Source organism: Juglans microcarpa x Juglans regia, chromosome 2S (assembly GCF_004785595.1).
Source record: "Juglans microcarpa x Juglans regia isolate MS1-56 chromosome 2S, Jm3101_v1.0, whole genome shotgun sequence".
NCBI classification, from domain to species: domain Eukaryota; kingdom Viridiplantae; phylum Streptophyta; class Magnoliopsida; order Fagales; family Juglandaceae; genus Juglans; species Juglans microcarpa x Juglans regia.
This window is the reverse complement of record NC_054597.1, coordinates 21,728,316-21,753,675: the sequence shown is the minus strand read 5'-3', so window position 1 is coordinate 21,753,675 and position 25,360 is coordinate 21,728,316. Positions and strand designations below refer to the sequence as shown.

General features: G+C 38.4%; 1 pseudogene across 1 annotated transcript in view; it reads right to left on the bottom strand.

Moving 5' to 3' along the window:
• Positions 1-7,792: 7,792 nt before the first annotated feature.
• The window catches only part of LOC121253470, a 21,733-nt pseudogene continuing 4,165 nt past the window's right edge, over positions 7,793-25,360 (bottom strand). Inside the window, exons 6-10 of the transcript XR_005938403.1 lie at positions 19,931-20,076; positions 9,607-9,699; positions 9,431-9,546; positions 8,891-8,998; positions 7,793-8,219 (exon numbers count right to left, since the gene is read on the bottom strand). The product of XR_005938403.1 is annotated as an uncharacterized LOC121253470 (transcript). The remainder of the gene's footprint in view (positions 8,220-8,890; positions 8,999-9,430; positions 9,547-9,606; positions 9,700-19,930; positions 20,077-25,360) is intronic.

Genomic DNA, 25,360 nt, shown 5'->3' with positions numbered 1-25,360 from the left:
AGTGTACATGACATCTTCAGAACAAAGCAGAATTAGATCACAAAAATATAATTTTATGCACAAAATCTCAAGTTCCCTCTCTTTTGCATAGTTCAGAAACAAAATGCAAAATTAGCTCATGTCTGCACCAGTCATGCCAGAAAATAATTTATTCTTATATAGAATTTCATGAGTAATGCGGAATAAATAACTAAGGATATTTCAAATTTATATTCATAACAAAGCATGCATGTTTTTCATAAAATCAACACCAAATCATATTATTTCATGCAAAGTCTAGCGTAGGAACCATGATTACCTGCATTTTTTTGCTTATCAAAGTCTCTCCAGAGATGTATTGAAAGAAAATCAATCGTCGTCTAAAAAAAATTGTCATGTAATTCCTATAAATTTCAATTTGATTCTTAAACCTAAAATACTAAAACAACCTATTTTTCCTAAATGTCTAAATTCTCTTAATCCTAAAATACTATCATTTCCCAATTTCATCAATAATCACTTAATAAATATTCTATTAAATTCATCAGTATCCTAAAATACTAACTTAACAATATAAGCCCACAAGCGTCTAAGAGCAAAAGAAAAACCTGCAGCCCACATGAAACCAATTTGTTAACAAAGGTGTTTTGGGAAATAAACAAAATACAACCACATTTGACAGACTAAAATGAAAACTTAATGCCCATTTTAAAACAAAACACATTGATTTCAGAACCAAAGAGACGTGCGGCGTGGCTTACCCAATGAGCAGAGAGGACCCTTGATAGAGAGCACGACTTGGAAGAAATGGGTGGTTAGGAAAGACACCATCGAGTTGAGCGGTGTGAGACACGACAGATAGAGGGTGCCATGAGGGGAAACACTACCATGGGATTATCGAGAAGGTAACCGAACGACGAACCTGGGGTGGCAATGACTGGCATTTTCTGGGCAGGTAATGACGATGCTGAGAGAGTTGGCGCTGTGGGTGGCTGGGTTGTGGCTCGACGTGGAGGGATCAGGTGCTTTATTTTGTTTGCTAAAAACAAGGGTTGTTGGGTTTGTGGTGGTGCTAATGGTGGCTGGGACTCATGGAGTTGGCTTTCTAATGTAGAAACATCATGAACGTGCCACTAGTCATCTCGGGCTGGCCTTGCTAGCGGCAGCGGAGTGGAGGTCTCGGTTGGTTGAGGCACAACTTAGTTTCGGGAGTGGGAAACTATGGGAGAATGGGTTGAGTTCATGAAGAGGGTGGTGGCGTATGGCGGGACTTGGGTGGTTTCTGACATGTTTGGCTCTTGGATGTGGTGGTGGCTGTGGTTCACAATGGAGGGTAGATGCTCTGATGAATTTGAATGGATGTGGTAATGAAAAGAGGGTAGCAACAACTTGGGGTTTCTTCATGCATGAGGGATGGCTATCAAGCTCATATATTTAGGGGATTGAATATAAAAACTGTAGAAAGGGAAAGAAGGAAAGACGTGCATCGGCAAGCTGCGGAACACTATGGCGCCCCCAACCCCCGGCTTGGGATTGGATGATGACTGAAATGCTGGGACATGTAACACAAGGCTACACCCCTCGTACATGACAGATAATATGTTATGCACCTAAGTACACCAACAGTATGAAAAAACGTAGCAGCGGAAAAATAGTAAAGGTCAGATAAACTAAGCAATGCGGAAAGCAAATGCAAAGCACATGGCACCATACTAATATCATATCCCAACATTGGCCAAAAACATAAACATGTATTAGAAAGATATAACATTCCAAAATCATAGAGTATAGTTTAAATCTCCCAAAACATGGGACCTCCTCAAAATATAGTTCCACAAAAGTTGAGGTCTATAACCATAAGTCATGTTTCTTCTTTTTTTTCCACAAAATAACTTACGTTCTCGTTTTATTCAAGAGGGTTCGGGCTTCACACAGTTTTCCAAGGTCTTATCTTTGTTCCGATTGTTACATCGCCTTAATTCTGCAATGAACTCAAGTATTCCAGGGATCTCTCGGTCGATGGCCTCGAGTCACTCTAGGATGGAGGGCTCAGACTGACTTACAATCGTCTTAGGCACGATCTCCTCCAGAGGAGGAGATGCCATTCTCTTCCTCTTGGTCATGGTCGTCGTCTACTACACATGTCACAACTTCTACCATTCCGATTGGAGAATTTTATTGGAAACTACCACAATGAGATTTTAAGAAATCTCAGCAAGTAATCACACAACATACCACAGTTAACATAAGTATACAAGAGGTATATCATGAAATGTGTGCATGGACATGTACTTGACTTATGCATTTCACCAGAACTTGTCTTGTAACAAAACTTAACTTTTTAGAAAAATTTCTTAACTTTTCTTCTTCATGTGATCTTAATCAGAGCTTGCCTTATCAGAACATATCACAAGATTTGCATTGAGTGATCCTTATCACATGTGCTCTTATTCTTGTTCAGAGGGTAAGGGTGGACACAACACGATTTCCCTTAGCACCGTGTGCTCTTGCTAGTTACCGCACCATCCACGGTCTGTGCACCATGATGAATATGTCATAAACAGAGATTCATATTAACTTGACCTTACTTCGTTGGGTTACAAGCATTATGCACCTACTAGCGTTAAGCGCTTCCTCACTTCAACATTCTTTGAAAAGAATCCATTCGAAGCTCGTCGACGGTACTTTGTCCACCCAGGGGTTACCACTCTATTCTTAAGCACTCCAGAGTGGACAGGGAAGTTCCACTAGGACATTCTCCCGCCCTAACACTTGGGGTCGTGATAAGACTATTCAACCCTTTTATTGGAAAACACTTTCTTTGGAAACACTTTTTCTTAAAACACTTTCTTTGAAAGCACTTTTCACGCAAATGCATGTGACATGAGACTTATAACATGCTTACTTACACTTGACATATGACATGTGAAATGTCGTGCATGAAATAACCAAGCATAAAATGTTCATTTCATAGCATGATAAAATAAACCACATGAGATATCAAAACATATACATGAACCCATGAAAAAGGGCCTTGGCTGAAACATATAGATGCAAAACATGAAGATTCATCACTTAAACTTGCTTCTTCTTCAAACATATATGCTTAGAAATCAAAGCATAACGAAAAAAAACATAAAATCATGGTATTTGGCCATGATCCAAAACTTCTAAGACATGGTATAGTCCAATCATCAAGTAACACAAATCAACGACAATGTTTTCCTTAAAACCGAAACATGCATAGGACATTCATGCCATTTTCATCTTAAAACCGAATCATACCATTCATGTAATATTCATATTCCAAGATCGTATAAGCATATTCAAATCAACAAACAAGAAATAGTGAACAAAGCAAACATAACAATGAAAGGATTTACACAATCATATACAAATATTAAGCAAGAGTAAGTTGAGTGTATACTTATACTTACAAAAATCCGCATAAAGAAATACTAGCAAGTTGTAAATCCAAATACACTACATTAGAAATAATATCTAAAAACCCTATTTCGTGTTCTTGAGTGTGTGAGGATTTTTAGGGCATGACTTGATCTTAAACCACTCTGCTTTTAGAGTTCTTAGGTCAAAAACCCCTTTATTCCATTCATGTAGTAAAACAAAACCTAAAGTAAAACAGAAATACATGTGGTGGTCAAAAACATGGAAGATGAACTCCCCCTACTATTTGGCTTCAAGGGTTTCTTAAAAACCAAGTCATTTTCCAAGAAATCGGGTAGAAAGTGTGTGTGTTCTATCATTTTGAAATCTTATGAGATTTGAATCTCACTTTTGGATTGAGAAAGTGACTTGTGTGTGCGGAACTAAGAGCAAAACCGATCCTTACCCTTCCTAATCTTGAGGGTGGCAAAAACTTCTCTTGGAAAGGAATCCTCTTGTTTGGTTGGAAAGAAATTGAGAGAAAGTGTGAGAAAGTGGAGGAAATCTCAAAGTGATCGTGTAAGAGAGTGTGGAGAGAATGAGAGCATGTAGAAATCCAAAAATGTCAAATGAGAGCATGTGACTCCTCTCCCTTTCTATAGAATTTTCATCAATCCCTCATTGGTTGTTTTGAAGTCCATTGCATGCAAGACAAGTGACCATTCCCTCTTCCTTTTTTTCTTTAGCTGAAATGTCCCTTGGTGTTCCCCATCATTGGGTTCCATTGGGAAGACAAAAAGCTTGGGTGGCGTGTGGGTTCTTCTTCCCTTGGCCAAAACCCTCCATTTTCCCTTTTATGCCCTCCTTTTTCTTAAGCAAGTGAATATCTCTTCAAGGGTACTTTCGTAAGACCTCTCATACCTCTTCCTTTTCCCAACAAGCAACCTTAGGCATGGATGACAAGTGGAATTGGGCTTGTGCCATTGCCCTAGCCGTCCACTCCTTCTTCCATTTTTCAAGTTGATGCTTCATCTTCCTAGTGCTCCTTCCTTAGGTAACTTCTCTTGTGCCATTGGTCTAAAGATAGTCTAAGTGACAAGTGGCAAGTGAATGGGGACCTTGGGAGTGTGTTAGCCAAAACCCTAAGGGCACATTTGTCTTTTGATATAAGAGTCCCTTCCTCTAATCTTCTAGAAGCTTAGTGCATGCTTGACACTTGGAGAAAACTCACCAAATTCGAAATCCTTTGTGCCCCACTTCGGTTTCCCATGCAGATTATCTAGAAAATCTCTATTTCTCTTCGCTAGGCTTCCTTTCCCAAGAAATCTACCTTGGAACTCGAATTTGGGCCAAGACAAGGATCTAGGCGTGTGGGAAGATGGGTGGCCAAAAATCTCTTAGTCTTCCTAGGTTCCTTTTGTCCCTTGATTCATCTAGAAGGTTTAGCATGTTGACAAGCGACAATTCCTCTAGGGTAGGCGTGCAAGCACTTCTTGGTGCTTTCAAACACTTCTCTCTCCCCCTTATCCCACTATCAAGTCTAGATTCATAGTTTAACACTTACAGGACACATGGCACTAGTGACTAAGATCTGGATCATGGGCCTGAGTTTCTAAATAGGGACAAAAATTACAAGGTAATCTAGGGTCACTCCCCTTTTGGGCTCAAATAACTTAATCAAAGACTCTTAGGTATTCCAAAATAACTAAGGCTCTTAAAATGCCATCAACCAAGAATGAATTCTATGGGCCATGTTTAGACAAACTCAGGTCATCACAAACACGTATGTGATTGAAGCGTGCATGCAGTGGGAATAGAAGTGAAACTGTGCATGTCGTGGAGTCTGGAATTATTTTCATGGGTTAGGGCTCAAAGCTGAAAACATTTGGCCGAAGTCTTGGATCTTGCATGGGATTAATACATGGGTTTTTTTCCTAAGTTTTGGGCCTCAACTCAATCTTAAAAAAAAACACTTGTCCCAAAAATTTTCCAGATGAAAATCCACTTAGTCCATTAAAAGATTTTAAACCTAATTATCAAACCTATTGAAAAATCATATTCTGTCAAAAAAAATCTTAGGCCCGTACTCTTCCAAACCTTGTAAGCGATAGGCCCAACCTTCTCCACTATCTAGAAAAGGGCCGACATACCTTGGGCTAAGCTTCCCTTTCTTCCCAAACCACTCAATATCCTTCATGGCTGAGACTTTGAGGTATACCAAGTCGCCTTCTTCGAATGATAGATCTCTTCTCCTTGTATCTGCATAACTCTTCTAGCAACTCTGCGCTGCTACCATCCTATCTCATATGATTTTGATTTGGTCCTTCATCTCTTGAACTACTTCTGGCCAATAAGCTTGCTTTCACCAACCTTATCCCAAAATAATGGTGACCTACACCTCCTCCCGTATAGAGCCTCATAAGGTGCCATCTGAATGGAGGCTTGGAAACTGTTCTTGTACACGAACTTTATGAGTGGCGAATGATTCTCGCAGCTACCCTTGAATTTCAAAGCATAGGCTTTCAGCATATCTTCAAGTGTCTAAATAATGCGCTATGATTTGCCGTCTGTCTTAGGGTGGTAAGCGTTGCTAAACTTCAACTTAGTGCCCATGTTCCAAAAATGGGATCTAAACCTTAGGTCCCGATCCTATATAATGGTTTTGGGTACTCTAAGCAATCGGACTATCTCTTTCACATATAGTCTCGTCAACTTTCCCATGGGGTCGGTACTTGTGACTGGTAGGAAATGAGCACACTTGGTCAACCAATCGATAATCACCCAAATAGAATTCTTCCAACTTTGAGTCCTCGGGAAACCCATTACAAAATCAATGGCAATATCATCCCATTTCTATTCTGGAATTGAGAGGGGTTGGAGATTACCAGTAGGTCTTTAATGCTCAGCTTTGACTTGTCGGCAGGTGGCACATCTCTCAACGAATAAGGCAATATCCCTTTTCATCCCTTCCCACCAAAAGTTCCACTTTAGGTCTCGATACATCTTCGTACTGCCGGGGTGGATTGAATAAGGAGCCGCATGTGCCTTTGCTAAAATTCTCCCCTTAAACTCTTAATTTGCAAGAATCACCCTACAATTTCTGAACAATAGAAGCCCATCCTTACCCAAACTGAAATGTGCAGATCCTCCTGACTTTCTGACTCTCTTCCAAACATCCAGTAGCTTTGTGTCCCTCCTTTGAAGAGTCTTCAATTCCTCAAAGTTGACCAATCTTACCTCATGCATAGAGGCTAACATCTCCTCTTGTTGTGAACTCTCCATAAGAAGCCTTCTCATCCCACAAAGAAGAGAGTCTATCCCTGATGACTCAGCTTCATTGACCAAATGGGACTTCCGACTTAAAGCATCAGCAACCTAGTTCGCCTTCCTTGGATGGTACTTAATCTTGCACTGATAGTCCCTAGTTAATTCTAACCACCTTCTTTGCCTCATGTTGAGCTATTTCTGTGTGAAGCAATGCTTTAGGCTCTTATGGTTGGTGTATAACTTACATGCCTCTCCATAAAGATAGTGCTACTAGATCTTTAGAGCAAAAACTACTGCTTCAATCTCCAAAGTCATGAGTGGGATAGTTCTTTTCGTGATCCTTCAGTTGGCGGGATGCATAAGCTACAACTTGCCCCTCCTGCATTAGAACATACCCTAACCGAAATTTAGAAGCATCACTAAAAACCACAAATGACTTGTGTAGATCTGGAACTACTAAAGCAGGTGTTGAGGTCAGCCTCTTCTTCAATTATTGGAAATTTCTTTTACACTAATCAATCCAGACAAACTCAACATTCTTCTTAGTCAGTAGTGAGTGGTTTGGACAATCTAGAAAACCTCTCCACAAATCTTCGATAGTACCCTACGAGTCCCAAGAAGTTTCAAATCTCATGCACTGTTATGGGATGCGGCCTTGCCAAAACTGCTTCAACCTTACTAGGATCTATAGCCACACCTTCCTAAGAAATGACATGCCCGAGGAACTTGATTTCATCCAGCCAAACTCACATTTGTTGAGTTTTGCATATAGCTGATGCTCCCACAGCTTACCCAGTACCAACCATAGGTGATTAGCATGTTCCTACAAATCCCGAGACTAAACAAGAATATCATCAATAAAGACTATCACAAAATATTCTAGATAGGGCTGAAGCACCCGATTCATCATGTCCATGAAAGCTGCAGGGGCATTAGCTAGTCCAAAAGGCATCACTTTGAACTCATAATGCCCATACCTCGATCTGAAAGTAGTCTTCGGTACATCCTTGTCTCTTATTATTAGTTGATAATATCCTGACCTCAAGTTAATCTTAAAAAATGTGGCTGCACCTTGAAGTTGATCAAATAAATCATCGATGCGGGCAATATATATTTCTTCTTTATGGTCACCTTGTTAAGCTCTTGATAATCAATGCACATTCTAATGGTGCCATCTTTCTTCTTGACAAATAGCACGGACGCTCCCTAAGGTGAGGAACTGGGCTGAATAAATCCTTAGTCCACCAATTCTTGCAACTAGGTTTCCAACTCTTTTAAACTCAGCTGGTGACATTCTGTAAGGAGCCTTATGCATCGGAGCCGCTCTATGTTCTAAGTCAATTGTAAACTTGACATCGCAAGCAGGAAGTAATCTGGGGAGGTCATCCACAAATACATCAGAGAACTCCTCAATGATTGGGATCTCTGCTACAGACTTCCTTTCTAATGGTTTAGACACCACTTGGACTAGATAAGCATCTGCCCCACTAGCCAGGTCTTTCTTCACTTGAATCGCAGATATAACCGTGGGTCTCGACTTCAACTTGTTACCCACCAATTCCAAAAAGTCCCCTCCAGGGAGATGAAAACTGATCACACAACACTTGCAATTGATACTAGCGCGTGAAGTGCCAAAACTACCAATCCATACACAGAATGACGTTGAACCCAAGCAGCTTGAACACTATCAGGTCGGCATCAAGTGTCCTCTCTCCAAAATTCAAAGGACAGCCTAAGGCGACTTTTGAACACCATACCATCTTTCTATTTGGTAATGCCATGACCACAGACTGTGGTAAGGGCTTAGTGACTAAGTTGCACATTCGTGCAAAAGTAGTAGACACAAAGGATTGGGATGCTCCCAAATCAAACAAAGTACAAGCACAGTATTCATACACTCTCCTTGACGAGATCAATCACTCCTAGTGAAATTCTAAAAATTTAAACAACACAATGCAACAACTTAAAAAAAATTGGATCAAGTTCAAACCTATGATGACCTCCGAGTCCTGAGTCTCCAGGGCCTCTTCATCGACCTCACTAGGTGTCAGAGCATACATCCTTACCTACATTGTTTGCCTCAGATTCGACCTTCCCCCATGCTATCTTGGTCGATTTTCTTCGGCAGCATTAGGGCACTCACGTTCGAAGTGCCTCGCATGACCACATTTGAAGCATTAGGTCCCACCCTGAAGACAGTCACCTTCATGGGATCGGTTGCAATTTCTGCAAACTGGGGCTTGGCCCCATATGTGCACACCAGTTGATGCCTGTGGCTTGGACCTTGTTCTCGATACAAATTTTTGAGGTGACCTCGAGTTGCTTCCCTCTCTTGTAAAGCTCCTCCTCTTCTGGCTCGTCGGAGAGCCTACAGGACAACAAAATTTCCCCATTTGCTATAGAGGCCACCTCAACCAATGTCTAAAAAGTTAGAATTTGTAGACAAGCAACTTGCCTGCAAATCTGCCGATGAAATCCATCTTGAAAGCGCTTGGTCCACATCTCTTTAGTGGCAATGAGATGGGTCACAAACCTACAGAGCTCCGTAAACTTCCGAGCATACTACTCCGCTGTCATGTTTTCTTATTCTAGACTATTGAACTCCCTTGCCTTCTGACGCCTCACTGTGTTAGGGAAGAAGCGATCATCAAACTCCTTCTAAAGCATTGCTAGGTCACTACTGTGAAAGATCCCAGTTCCATCTCAAGGATCACCCACTTAGTCTCCCACCAGGTGCCAGCTTCTCCTTGCAGCAGGCAGCTCACAAAAATCACCTTCTAGGATTCAGTGCACAACATACCTCGAATGTCTACTCCAGATCCTTGATCCATCTCCCAGCATTAGGTCTTCCTCACCCATAAATCCAAGGGTCCTATGGACCAAGAAATGCTCATAGGAGCACCCTCTCTGCTCTTTCTGAGGTTTGGGTTGGAAATTTTGTTAGAGGAATTCTGTCATATGATTCAATGCCCTCACCAGGGCGTAATTTCCATCACCACGTGGTAGTTCATCCTCGGGAGCTCGGCCAAAAGTTTCGTCATGTAGAAACCTGGGTCGCACCATTTCTACCTGCCAAAAAGCAACCCATAACGCCGTTCCTAAACTCAAACTAATTATTTACAACTTTTTCAAACTAATCATTATAATTTTCCCAAAGTTTCAAACCAAAACTAAAATACAATTCAACTTTTTCAAATCCCCAAACAAAAGTAATATTAAAAAATAATATTCTAACAATATTTTAACTTTATAATAATTTTAATTCAACATTTTCTCTTTCCTTTTCTCAAAACTCCATATAACATTAACTCAAACTATCTCACTACTATTCACAAACTATCCTACTGCTTTTGTACTACAGGGATCTTTTGTCACCCAGGCCAATTGAATTAAGTACCATAGTTTTCTCATTTTCTTTTTGTTTTCTCTTTCTCTAGCCTCCCAAATGTTCTCAACAAAAGAATATGCAAACAAACAAAACTAGAGGATTACATAGTTATATAAAAACTACAAGAAATATGGTCTTTTTCAACGATGCGTACATACAGTTATAGTAAAGATCACAAAATCTGTGGGACTGCAAGTGAGAAGAAAAATTGCAGCTAGGTAGCTATTCTATGAAGGGAAATGAGTAACTGCAGTAAAACGATTTTCCATGGGTGATATTCCCGCATCATGTGTCTTGCAAACCAAATATAGTAGCTTTGAAATATTCTGCTCAATTGGCATTTTGTATTAGTGATGGAGACTCCTAAATCCACCACCCTTTCATGTTTTATTCTCCCGTTTTTGGTCAGTTCTAAAGAACTTATTTACCCCACTCTACTAAACCCACCACTTTTTTTTTTTTTTTAATAATCATGATTATTGCACCTTAAATCTAAAAGACTTCTCAAATTCAAAGGCTTAACAAGAAAAATTCTTAAAACTAAGCACAAATGGACACTACTCACGAAAATAATTGTAGGAATACATGATAGAGCTCACAAGAATCATCAATTAACAAGAGACATTGCGAGATTGAGTATTAATGCAGCAGAATTGCATATTGCTGCATGTGGAAATTAGTGGTTGGAAAAGCACATTTTCACTACAACACAATTGCTTTTTAGTGATGGTTGAAAAATTGTGACAATCCCCAAACCGTCACTAAAAACCCTTTTCTATGATGATTTCTGGAAACCGTCGCTAAAGACAGATGAGATTTTTTTTACGTTCCAACGTATGGAAACTTTATGTTCAAACATTGTGGCTACTTACGTGCGAACGTGAAATGTTTTGGCGCAACGTTCGAACGTTAGTAATTAATGTTCGAACGTAAAATATTTTGCGCCAACATACGAACGTTAATTACTAACGTTCGGTTCGAACGTTGGCACCAATTTTAATTAAATATTACTCTAATTTAAAAATTATGTGGTTTTTATAGTGCATGATTTGTGAACAAGTCTATATAATTGACTTGTATATATTTATATATACACAATTTGTAATATATTTATTTATGTTTATATATATTTGAAGTGCAGTAATTTAGAATTAAAGATGGAAAATATAACATCATAAAATATTGAGAATTGAATGGTGAAAAACCATAGAAATATTAAATAATATTTTTCTTTGCAAATAATAAAAGTAAAATACAAAATATGATTGAATTTCTTAAACAACCCTCAGATGATAGCGTTGTTCACAAAATTCGAACTCCGTACCTTCTCAGTCAAGGTATCAACCTTGTCGTTGGGGATACCTACACGATGGGTGATCTCAGATACAAACACCTCTATAGCCACGAGCGATCGATCGATCTTATGATCGATATGCGCAGTCACCTGTGAGATCACCGCATCAACCGAAAGTAGGCCGCGCATCTCCCGCAGATGTACTCGGCGGCTGCTGACTACTACTCTCCACATGACCTGGCTCAGGCTGCATCGGAGGAACTAGATCCTCTACAGGGGTGGTTGACGTCCCCTAGCCTGTCCAATGCTACGTGGTCATGTCGAGGGGGCTCATCTGATCTTTCACCCGCTCCTCTGGCTGAGTTGGCACTCCTCATGCAAGTAATAACATGCTGATCAGGATATTGTATGGGAGATTATCCGTGGAGTCGATGCTCGCCTCATAACGGATCCTCTCAAAGATGTGAAGTGACAAATCTATGGGATCTCAACGTGCCACTCGTATCAAAAACTGTGCCCGAAGCCGACTAAATGTGGTTTTATGTGCCACAGGATCCACGTTTGTTGCAACAATAAGGTGCAACATGCGGAAGAAAGGTAGCAGATAGTTCTGGTTGAATGAGTTCTTCCTCTCGATCTGCATGCTGTCCCTCCCGGTGAGGATGTAGAAATCCTCGTCTTGGTCATCATCTCAAGCCTCGAGGCCAGTATCCTCAGCCTTTGGTCAGTCTGCATCTCTGGCTGATGCTGGCTCAAATGGGCGGCCAGTAGATGATGCAGAAGTGGCTACATCCCATGAGGATGTAGCGTGTGCAGATGTCTCAACTCCTCGACGAATCTTGAGGTGCTTGGCGATGACATCTGGTGAAATCTCAAAGGAAACACTGCGTATAGTCACGGTGTGAAAGGATGTGTCCTAAGGCGTGGCACACATCCCCATATAGAACTCCTGAACCATTGAGGGATATACCTTCCCCCTCAATGTGCAGATATTTCCCCAACCTCTACTGATGAAAACATCTCTCAGATTCGTCTGCTCCCATATGTGTTCATCAAACTCATTAATCAGGACCTCTCGCTCTACCATAACAGTACGAGCCCCGATACGAGCAGTGTCCTGAGTGGCTCCTTCCCTCCCTCGCATTTCACAGGATGCAGAGGATGAGCCATATCCTGAAAATAGAAAAGGAAAAAAAATTATTTACATTGATGCATTTTTTGTGTTAATTTTAAGCTGCTCTGCATTAACATTCGAACGTTCAGATAAAACGTCCGGACGTGTATTCTTTACGTTCGCACGTAAAACAATGTTAATAAATTTAAGTTCAGACGTGCATCTTATACATTCGCACGTAAAACACGTACGTGCGAACGTATAACATACACGTTTGAACGTAAGTAGTAAATAAATTTAACTAACGTATGTTCGGACGTTTATGTTATACGTTCGAACGTATGAGTTTTACGTGCGAACGTAAAGGATGAACGTCCAAACATTAAGACATAAATAAATTTAAAAAATAGTACGTTCGGGCGTTATAAGTAAAGTCCGAACGTAAATTTTACAAAAAACTAATGTCCGAATGTAAAACAATACACGTTCGAACGTAGAAGCCTTAACGACTATGTAATTGAAACATTGTATGTTCGAACGTTACGACACAAAATGGCTAAGTCGACTCAGCCATTATTGAAATCTCCAAAATCAATCTGCAAGGTTCTAAATGTCGTAATGCCACCATAGAAATGAAGTATACACTCCAAAAAATTTTTCTACGGTGACTATTTGGCCAATGGCAAGCCGTGGTGGCCGGAAAATTGTGTTAAACATTCGGCCAACACTTGACCAGTTTTAATCAAAACCAAACCGAAATCTCAAATAAAATACATGTTATTTGATTAAAAGATGAATGTCTACTTTTTAGTGACAGCTGTGGCAGAGTTTGACGTTGGCGGCGACGGAGGAGTGGCGGCATGCAAACGAGAACAAAGTTAGTAATGGTGAAAATGACATTTTGCCGTTCTGTTTTGGGCTTATATACACGTTACGTTTGAACGTAATTCTTAGTACGTTCGAACATTTTTTGATTTATTTTCCAAAATATTGACTATAATATATTATATTATTAATATATGTTATATATTATAATATATACTATAACATATAGCGTACTATATATTATATTATATTATAGTATATCTATAGTATATTATAGTATCTATATATACTGTGTATTAATATATATATATATATATATAATGTATTCTATAGTATATTATATATATAATGTACTATATATATAGTATAGTATATATCTAATACTATATTATATATTATAATATAATATATAATATGTTATATATATACGATCCATTATAAACTAATGAAAACAACATTAGAACCACAAGCTCTTATTACTAGTTCAAAACGATATACTTTATTTATTACAACTAGTACCCAAAATTCTAGTGTACAAATTCCTAAATAGATTTATTAGAATCAAATTACTCTCTCTAATGAATGGCAATTAGATTAATTGGTTTTTTGAATTTGTAAGTGCTAGTTATATTTCTTCAAGTTTAGCAATATATTTATACATGTTGTTGTGATTTTATGCTTACTCTTGAAATAATTGTGATTATTGTTTGTGAATATTGTGAATAGTTTGTGAGTTTATAGTGTTCATTGATGAATTAATATGTGTAGAAATATTGTTGTTGGAATATTGTTGTTTTAGTAATATGGATTTGAAATATTGTGATTGTTGTTTTTGAATTTTTATTGAATATGTTTAACAAGAAAATTATAAGTTTAGGATCTTAATTTAAGTAATATACTTGTATTACATTCTTTTTTTAATATTTAACATAGAGTACGTATATATAATATATTTATACTAATTTAGTTAGAATATGATTATTATTCAAATTATAAGTATAGTATAAAACTTAATCTTAAAAAAAAAATTATATAACTTAACTATATATAAAGTATAATACTTTTTTCATATAGAGGGAGATAAAAAAGGGGACTGGCCATTGGATCAGTAAATAGCAAGGCAGTTTTAGTGGGAGGATTGATCCCTTTTGTTTTCAAAGTAATGTTCAAACATCCTCCATGATTGTGTTACAAGTAATAAATATATAGAGGACTGACTAGCTAGATAGATCGGTGATCACATTGTAGTTGCGTACTTTCAGCTGTTGCGTTTGTGGCTATGAAGTGGGCTGTACATATCTTCAGACATCGATATAGGTGTTCATTGATATAGGTGTTAATTGAAAGTCATATATTTAGATGAAGTTGAAAGTTATACAAATTATGACCCTCAGATGATGTGATTCCAGAAAATCATTACTATATAGTATATATATAGTGCATTATATATATAGTGTATTATATATATAGTATTATAGAGTATATATATATAATACTATATATATACTATCATATTATGTTTTCATTTAAAGTATTATGCTATCATAGTATATATATATATATATAATTTTTTATATATTATGCTATCATAGTATATAGTATATATACTATATTTTATATAGTATTATGCTATCATAGTATATATAATACTATGATATATATACTATATATCATAGTATATATACTATTCATCCAAGTGAGATTTGAATGTTCGGACATTAAAATGTTACGTTCGAACGTTCGTCGATAAAAATAACTGAAAATTTATAAACGTTCGAACGCCAAATTTATTAACGTTCGAATATGAAAATAAAAGTGCGGGAAATTTCCTGCTCAATTTAGGTACCTCTATGATGATATGAACGTTCAGATGATAAATTTTTACATTCGAACGTTAGTGGATGAAAATCATCGAGAATTTACAAATGTTAGAGGATGGACTTCTGCAAATGGTTGCAAGGTGTGAAGTTGCCAGATGGTTATGCTTCAAATATTGGTAGATGCGTGAATCCTGATAACTGGAAAATCAGTGGATTGAAAAGTCATGACTATCACGTATTTTTGCAGAAGTTATTGCCTGTGGGAATTCGTGGGAAGCTGACACCTAATGTACGTGTCGCCATATCCGAACTCTGTATGTTTTTTAAGGATTTGTGCGCTCGGGTAGTAAATCGAGATGTGTTGCAGCAATTGGAAGAAGATATTGCTACTATACTATGTAAATTCGAGCAGATCTTTCCACCATCATTTTTTGATGTCATGGTCCATTTAGCAATACATTTACCACGAGAGGTACTGTTGGGTGGACCGGTGCAGTTTCGTTGGATGTATCCAGTTGACAGATATTTGGGTCGACTAAAGCGCACTGTTGGGAATAAAGCCAGAGTTGAGGGTTCAATAGTAGAGGCTTATATATACGATGAATGGTTAACAGTTTGCTGTCTATATCTTCGTGGTGTTGAGACACCATTTAATCGTCAAAAGCGAAATGCTGATCTTGTTGTTCCGCCTCCTCGTGAGCTATCAGTGTTTTCATAGAATGTACGACCCTTGGGTGCACAAATGGGTTACGATTTAATCGATGGAGAGTTGGGTAAAGTTCGATGGTATGTGCTAAATAATTGCTGGGAGATTGATGATTATCTCAGGTATGTCGTTTCATAGTTCGAATAATTCTAGGTTTTTTCAAGTTTAACTATAATTATTGTGCTCAAAATATACATCTTTTGCATTTATCTATAACAGTGAGCACATGGACAAACTTAGGACGGAAGGTATAGAAAATATAGAGGCAAGACACAAGGAAGAATTTCCCGGATGGTTTGAAGAACGTGTATGAATTAAAATTATATATGTTATATTTTGAAAGTTTTAACTCTAGGTAACTTTTAATAAATATATATTATTTCCATTGTTAGATTTTGGAACAACGTACTCGTGATCTTGGATCAATTTCTTCTGAATTATATGCACTGGCTCATGGTCCCTCAAATAGAGCACTTCGATACACTGCATACATGGTTCGAGGTTATAGATTCCATACTCTGGACTGTGAACGTAATAGAAAGACTCAAAACTCTGGTGTGTTGGTTGAGGGGAGTCATGGAACAGATGATATTGACTATTGTGGTGTCATACGTGATATTATTGGATTGAAATATCTGAGTGAGTCTGTAAATATGTCTTTAAATGTGATTGGTGGGATCTAGGCAGTGGTCGCGTTTCGATACATAGGAATAATCACTCTACGAGTGTCAATATTGCATCTAAATGGTACGAAGATGATCCATTCGTATTGGCTTGTCAAGTTACGCAAGTCTATTACTAGATTGATCCAATGAAAAATGCTGATGAAGGTAGTGGAGAGATAACTTGGCGAGTCGTACAAAAATTTGTCCCTCGAAATATATATGAAGCAGGAACGAGTGCAGAGTACGAGAATAGTGGAAATGAAGATGACACTCCGATTGTGGAGGCATACCAAGAAGATGGAGAGGGTATTAACTTGTTTGTTGACCTTGGTGCACTCGAATTGCTCCCCTTGTGTAGAGATGATGTCCCACCCGTCCATCTCGACTCGTCCGTATTAAATGATCATTCAATACAAGTAAGTGGGGAGGAAAAAGAAGAAGAATAAGTGTCACAAGATGAAGACGAATTAGAATCCGGCCAGGAGGTGGATAAGGAGGATGAAGAAGAGGTGCATGATGATGATGAAGATGTTATTGAAGGAGATTCTGAAACAAGTATGAAAAATACATCTGAAGATGAATAAAAGTTCTAAATATTTTATTCATATAGGTGACTATAAAATATCTTGAATTTTCATAATTTCTTCTAATTAATTTTCTTTGATATTATTAATTATTTTCAAGGATGCCGCCAAAATGACAACGAAGAAATATGCCTCCGCCAAGTCCAAATCCCGAACTCATTGAGAACTCATTGAGGACTCCCCACAGTCAGTCAACACCTACCAGTAAGAAAATATTGTCGTTGATAATTAATTATATAGTTAATATTTTTGTCTCAATAACTATATAACTATAATTATACTATCTATTATCATGTAGTTGATGCATCTGCACGTCGCGGTCGTGGCTATACACGTGGCATCTCTCTTGAGAAAAGTAGAAGGCACAGAAAACTCAAGATCACCATTCCTGATAATTCCACTAGAGGAGTGGATGATAGTGCAGCAGCGCTTTCCTCCTATATTGGCATAATAGTTCGAGCTTATGCTCCATTTTATGTGCTCATGGCGAGATGTTCCGAATGAGATTAAGGAGCACATTCGAAGTTGTGCTGGTGAGTTTACTTTGAGAGTACATTTTTTAAACCTAGATTAGCATATCATATTTTTGACCTGATTCACTTGTTAGGATGAATTTGACCTCGACTTTGGCCATAGCGAGAATTTGAGAATCGTGAATGAGTTGATGGCTATACTATTCCGGCGTCACAAGGGACGATATCATGACCACTTCAAGAAGTTTGAGACGTTGGAAGAGGCTGCGCAGTCTCCTTTCCAACAGATGAAGTTAGATGATTGGAGAAAGTGTTGTGATCTTTTCGCATCTCCAGATTATCAGGTATTTTACATTTATATCTTTTAATTACTTACATTCATATTCGTTCTATATATTATATGTATATATATTACAATTAACACTCTTAATATTTTTTGTAACACTTGAGTTTTACAAATGCATAGAATAGATTTGCTCTGACTGTCCACCATCGTGCCGATTCAAGGTCATTCCACCATCTTGTAGAAAAAATGGTAATTAAAAAATTATAGAATTTATTTATTTTTCTGATATTCTTTTATTTAAGTACTAACATTATCTTTTTAAAATTACGTATGTTGCTTTGTTAGAAACATGATGATCTTGAAAACTTTTCTCTCATTCATGTCTATGCTGCTGCTCACACTAATGAGCATAGTGAGTGGATGGATTCTGTCGCTACAAATAATTATGTAAACAGTGTTAATTTTGTTAAATAAATGATGTAACTTGTGAATAATTTATTTCTTATTTCTATTTCTTTTAATACGTTACTTATTAACGATCATTACCTTTAAAATTGCAGGAAAAAATGATGGAGATGCAGTCGACTTCTGGGGAATCCTCCCTTAGTGACATAGACATATTCACGCAAGTGCTCGGGCCGCAGTCTAGTATGGCAAGAGGTTTGAGACGATCTATTAAACATAGATGTTCATCCTCCTCAACCTCATCGACTTCACAAATTAATAATCTTACCAAAGATTTAGAAGCTGCACGGCGTCAGAATGAGTATATGAGGTCGAGACAGCAAGAGTTAAAATCTCTCTTAGAACGACAGTCTCATTTAGAGATGCGTTTGCAGAACAAACAGAGAGACCAGGAGAAAAGAATACGCAGTGAAGTCCAAGAGCAAGTGCAACGAGAGATGATGGTGTAAATGGAACGTATTATGTCGTTGCAACAGAATCGCGATGGGTGAGGAAAAATGAAGAAATAAATTTTATCAGTATTGGCGGATAGTTTTAATATCTAATTTTAAAATTTTATAAGACATTGTTACTTGTTAATTGATGGTATGTAATATGATACAATTGGTATGTTTTTAAATTTTATGAAATTAGTATTTCTGATCTGTACGTTCGAATGTAAATTAAAAACGTTCGAACGTTGGTTCACATTCAAACCAACGTTCAAACATGAATACATAAAATTGGATAGTAACATTCGAACGTAGGCCTCTACGTTCGAACGTACTCACACTCAAAAGAACAAAACGTTCGAGCGATTAAACAATTAATGTTCGAACAAAGCCCCGAACATACCACTTGCATTCGAATGCTCCTTCGTTTACATTCGAAATAACGTCCAAACGTTAAACCCATTACGTTTGAACTTTTGTCCGTTAACATTCAATGGAATTTTGAACGTAAATATGATACGCTCGAACTATAATCAACAAACGTCAAATTCTCTTATTCGAACACTAATCGGTCAAGTTGCCATTCGAACGTTCAATTTGATGTCCGAACGTTATTTTCTGTGATAGTTCTCAACTGTCACAAAAAAAAGTAACATTTGAACATTCAACCAAACGGAACACCTTCAACCATCACTAAAAATATTTTTAGTGACGGTTCAATAGTAAACCATCACCAATTGTTTTCTATGAATAACATTAGGTGACAGTCGAGGTGACGGTTTCAAACCGTCATTAAATATTTTTCGTGACGTTTTGGCCATTTTTGGTGACAGTTTCCTCTGTCACAAAAGATAAATTGTGTTGTAGTGTTTGGAGTTTTGAACACATTAAAAAGACAATAATAATAATAATAATAATAAAACGAATGTCACAAACTAAGCATTGAAGCTAAAAATGAGAAACCCATTTTACCCAGGATTACTTTGTGTTTTGATTTCTTTAATCATTTGTATGGGATTTTAGGCTTATATAAGCAGACGTTCGATTGGTGAGGCCCCAACTGTTTGGATGCTATTTTCAACCCCTAGCTAATAACTATAGGGTCCATCGATACCTACGGTACCAAAAGCAAAAATCATGGTTCATTCAAATTTCTCTTGACCAAGCTTCCTTCGTACGTAACTCTTACAAGTATTACTGGGATTGATTTTTACAAGCTACCGACAATTGATGAATCATTTCAAAATACCGTATGAACACAAACTGTGGCGCCCTCGACCCTTACGCCTGATCTAGCAGAGTCGACAATAGGGTGCTGGCCAATCGGGTCATTCACCCCCAATGCAGTGTGCAAGTGTCTGCGCACATGCAATATGTGTACATTTAGGAACGCAACTGAAAATAATAAGGCAGTCCAAAACCAAAGTAACAGCAAATTTAAATACTACCCACAAGAAAGTCCTCCATAAGGCTGCTATATTCATCAAACCAATTAAAATAAAATAAGAGACCAATCAAGTACAATAGGGATAAACCCCAGGTTATCACTCCTCAGGTGGGGTTGCTCTTCCATGCTCATATTTGTCTACTGTATCAAAGTCTATAGTTTTATGAAACGGAACCATAGATGGAAACACCACTATGAGATTTCGCAATCTCAGCAAGTAAAAATATCCACAAATCAACAACCAAGAACTTCAAACATGGAAGCATACAAACAAACACGCACAACAATCATAAGAGATTATCCAAAAATAAAATAAAATAAAATATCTTGTTTGTATCTTTTACCAAAAAGTGCTTCAATTATAGCCACTCAAACCAAAAATCAAATTTATACACAGATAACATTCATTTATTACGATGTGCACCATGGTCTCCCCTAGGGACCATCTGCATACTCTGGCTTACTTCGTCACACCATGAGTGACAACCGTGTGTGTGACTTCGTAAAGGGCAATGCCCAGCTCCACGCCTAGTACATACGTAACCAGACATCCTCTAACCCCTGCCAATAGAGGGGCCACAGAGTCATACCAAGAGTGTTATCATCTTGACCGACTTAGTTTTGCACGCTCCTGAGTGACTAGAGGAGCTCCACCGAGATAATACCCCATCTCGGCTTGGGGTCGTGATACGCATTCACCCATAAAACCCTCATTTTAGTTATAACACTAAAAATCATAGTTTTCTAGTTTAACAGCACAAACAAAGAATATAGCACAATTAATAATGGTAAAAAGATAATGAATATGCAGTTATGCAGCAAGCAGTTATTGGATGGCATGGCATGGTACAAATTAAACAACACATAGTTCATCACACAAAGATGATAGCAGTTCGAAGAATTTCACAATTTTTCAAACTACACGCGATTCCCAACGCTCCACCAGCCTTAGGTCGACAGTCGTCACCAACTACAATATTATAACTCAACGCTCCACAAGGCCCCCGACCACTTTTCATTAACAACCAGACTACAACCAAAATTAGATAATAACTTATTCCACATTAGTATTTCAAGAGTCAATCCGGGATTTACTTACCGCGCGTAGGCAAACTTCTAAATGATCGAATGTGTCCTGTACTCAATAGCTAGACATAAGCTTTGCCCTCAACAGTGACGACGTGGTCCTTTGAGGGGTTGTGTGGGTGGTGGCCAAGATATGAGAGGAACAGAGGGAGGGAAAAGGTATTGGGGTGTCTCAGCTAGGTCTTACAGCGAACAGGGAAATCAATGGTTGAGGTAGGCTTCCCTTGTCGTGCACAGTGGAGAGAGGGATAGAGATCTATAGAGGGAGATTCTGTGTAACACCAAGCCCATACTCAGACCCAGCCTAGGAGGAGAGCCCAACCACCATAAACAACTTCATTTTGATGTCAGAAAAACACTTTTCCTTTTTCCCTTCTCTTTCTTCCCCCTGTCGGTCGATCACTCCTTCTCATTCCTATTTTCCCCAGGTCTCCATAGATTATTTCCTCACAAACCAGATCTCTCACTCAGTAGACCCGTTCTCAATCTCTCCCACCCCAACTCCCTCACAAACTCTCTCTCTCTCTCTCTTTCTCTCTCTCTCCATAAGTTTTCACCACCCACAATCCAACCACGTTGAAGTCCCACAAAGGCAAGTTTTCTCAAGACCTCACACCCCCTAGCCCATGCAGAGTCAGGCCATGGAGGACTCTGTTATGGTCATGCTAGACACCACCTCATGCTGTCGAGGCCTCTGAGCTCTGTCTTGCAACCCCTCCAGTTGCAACACTCTGTTCTAAGCCAAGCCAACCGCTGTCACACCCATCACCACCATCGTTGAACCCAACAACCCACGTCTTCCACCACGGTCACAGCTTATAGCAGACGCACAAACCACCCAACCGACAACAAACAACGCTCAGCCATGGTGAAGTCAACTCTCACCCTCAACCTTCGACTGCTATAGCCAACCACGGTTGCCCAGACAACATCTCTTTCTCCACCATAAAGCAAATCCAAAAACCTCTGTTTTTGATACTCAAAACATAACAAGAAAAACTCTTGCCCAAGTTGGGGTTTAGCCACCGTAAACTAGCTGTGTAGAAAATCCACGTTGACGACACCACCTCAAATTCACAATATGTCTTTTTAAGACATAACCAGACCATGCCAACAGTCACTTTGAACAACCAGTCTGCCTCGGCATTAATAGGAAACGAGGCTAGCCCCATTGGATGTCCAAGCTAAGTCACCGAGAGCAAAACCATGTCACATGAAGTTGAACCGTAGTCTGCCACGCACAACTTGGACTCTCTCTCCCCTTCGTGCGGTAAAACTCTCTTCCTCACGCCGTACTCTCTCTCTCTCTCTCCCATCACTCTCTCCCTCTCTTAGTGTCATGCCGCCACGCTCACCACTGTCGACCTCGGCCCAGCTCACTACCCAGTCGCACCTCCCCTCCTCTCTCTGTAAGCCTTTGCCACCTCTACTCACAGTGAACGGCTGCCTGGTTTGCAAATAAAATGAATTCCCCGTAAAGCTTCTTACGCAGCTAGTAGAGAAGATTTGTTTTGTGATATCACAATTTTTCCCTCTAAGTTATAAGCCAAATCATAAGGTGTTTTGAACTGTATTTCTGTTGGGTTTGGTTTTACAATGGCCTAAGCTTGACTGTAGAAAAATATTGTGGGCTTCGTCCCACTTTAAATTAGCCCAAAAGGTTGTTTAAATCTAATTTAAACTCTAAATTATTTAAGGTTTTAAATTATATTAGTTGGTATTAAATTTTTATACTTAGATCTCCATAGTAAATAATTTAGAGTTTATTGTCTTAGTCGGAGAATTTAAGTGGATATCGATGAATTTGGGAAGTGATGGTATTTTAGGGTTATGAAGATTTTAGGTTTTGAGTCATTAAAATAGATTATTTAATTATTTCAAGTTCAATTATGAAGTACGTGTACAATTGAAAATTTACTCAAGTTACATGACTATGACAATTGATATTCCCTTGGCACTATTGTGAGAAAATTTTGAGAAATTAAGAAGTCCAGGTAGGTAGGGTTCCTATACTAGATTTTGTATTAAAGAAATGAACTGAGGTTGATTTTATTAAAAATAGACATGCTTTCTTATGAAAAGAAACTTGAAACAACCTTAGTTATTTATTTTGCATTACTCACGAAATCTATGAAAGAGAAAAGTAATTTTTTTATGACTGGTGTAGTAGACATGAGCAAATTTTTTGGCATTCTGTTTCTGAACTTTGCAAAAAGAGTGAATATGAAATTTATAAAAAATTACATGTGATGCGAAGATGTTCTGAATCTATTTTTGAATATGTGATATGATCTGAATCTATTTCAGTACTCTGTTTTGATATGATATGGAATCTAAAAACCTTGGCATGAGTTTTTGATTCTATATCTGATTATAATCTGGTTCTGATGTTGCTTTTGTTATGTTTTCGTTAAGGCCCTACCACGGGTATAATAGTGGTATATGACCCCATCATGGGTATAATGGTAGTTTATAACCTTACCACGGGGGCTAAGCATGGTGTACCGCCCTACCATGGCTATAATAGTGGTTATGATCCCGCCATGGGTATAATAGTGGCATACGACCCCGCCACAAGTATAATAGTGGTTTATAACCCTACCATAGGGGTTAGACATTGTATCTGTCTTGATGTGATGCTTTGATATGATACGAAGATGAAGTCACAGATTTTGAAATACCAAAGGATTTTTTAATAAGATTGTTTTTAAAAGTTTCACTCTGATATTTTGATAATATGTTTTGATTTTGCATTCTAAAAGTAAATATTTTGTTCTGCATTCTGAACTTTGTAAATACTATGTTTACATACTAGGATATGTTCTCTACTTACTCAGTTGTTGATAACTCACCCCTTATCTCCACAATATTTTTTAGATAATTTGAATATTTCATTTGAGAATCAAGATTATGGAACATAGGTGAGATGATTTAAGCATAAAAGGTTTCTATGAGTATTGGCAATTTTTGTTAAGTAATTTGTTGTGTTCTAATAACTTCATATTTTGGGAGATTGAATATATTGAGATAGTTAGTTTGAAACAATAATTTCTATATAGCATTGAGAATTTGGAGTCATAAATATATTGTTGAAATATGAGTTTAAGTGATAGGAAGTAACTCTCCAATTCCTGCAGGACTGGGGCATTACATTCTATGGATGCTGCCACAGTGAGGAATCATGAGGACACGGCGAGATGACGGTGACGGCAACGACAAAACCCTAGGAAAGAGAACTAGAGCAAAAGGAGGAGAGAGGAAAGAAAGATAAGAGGGATGGGGATTGAGATTGAGGAGCCCACCACGGCTAATGTTGGATTGTAGGGCTAGTGGCGGCGAAGGAGCTATGAGAGAGAGAAAAAAATTAAAGGAGGGACTAAGAAACAAAGATATCGTTGGAAGATGACTACCAGCAGCAGCAAGCTCGTAGGGGAAATACTCACCATGGCCAGCGTTGAATGGGCGTGGCACGACGGGGTGGCAACATGCAGCTAGGGTTTTCATACCCATGTGGGTTTTTGTGTTTAGAGACTGATTGAGAGATACGAATGAGAAGTGAGGGAGAGGGGGTCGGTAGATGCTCACCAACGAGGTGTGGGGTCAAGGCATGGTGGATGACGGCCACAACTTATTGGATCGACGACAAACATAGTGAAGTGAGTGTGAGAGAGAGAGAGAGAGGGAGAGAGAGAAAGAAAAATCGAAGGGGGGACGAGACACGGTGTGACTCGATGTCTAGTGAGGTGTGCGATGATGGCATGAGGGACAGAGAAGAGAGGGGGGGTGGGGACTTGGTCTTCCAAAGAGAGGGACAAAAGAAGAGAAGGGGAAAAAGGAAGAAGGCCTAACTCTGGGGCTTGATAGGTTGCGCTTATGGGCCTAGGCTTTGGGCTGGGTTTCACAACCTTCTCCCCTTAAAAGAATTTTGTCCTCGAAATTGTGAAGTTGCAAATAATAAGAACCCAAATATTCCGCCTTGCAATACAACTCAACACTTGCTCTACATATACATAAAAAAAAAATAAAAAAAAATAAAAAAAAAAACACACACACACACAATCACTTGTACTCCTAAACAATTATAGTTAGCACTCTCCCATATCTACTCCTACATGTGCTTCCATCATGACCCGTACTAGTTCTCCC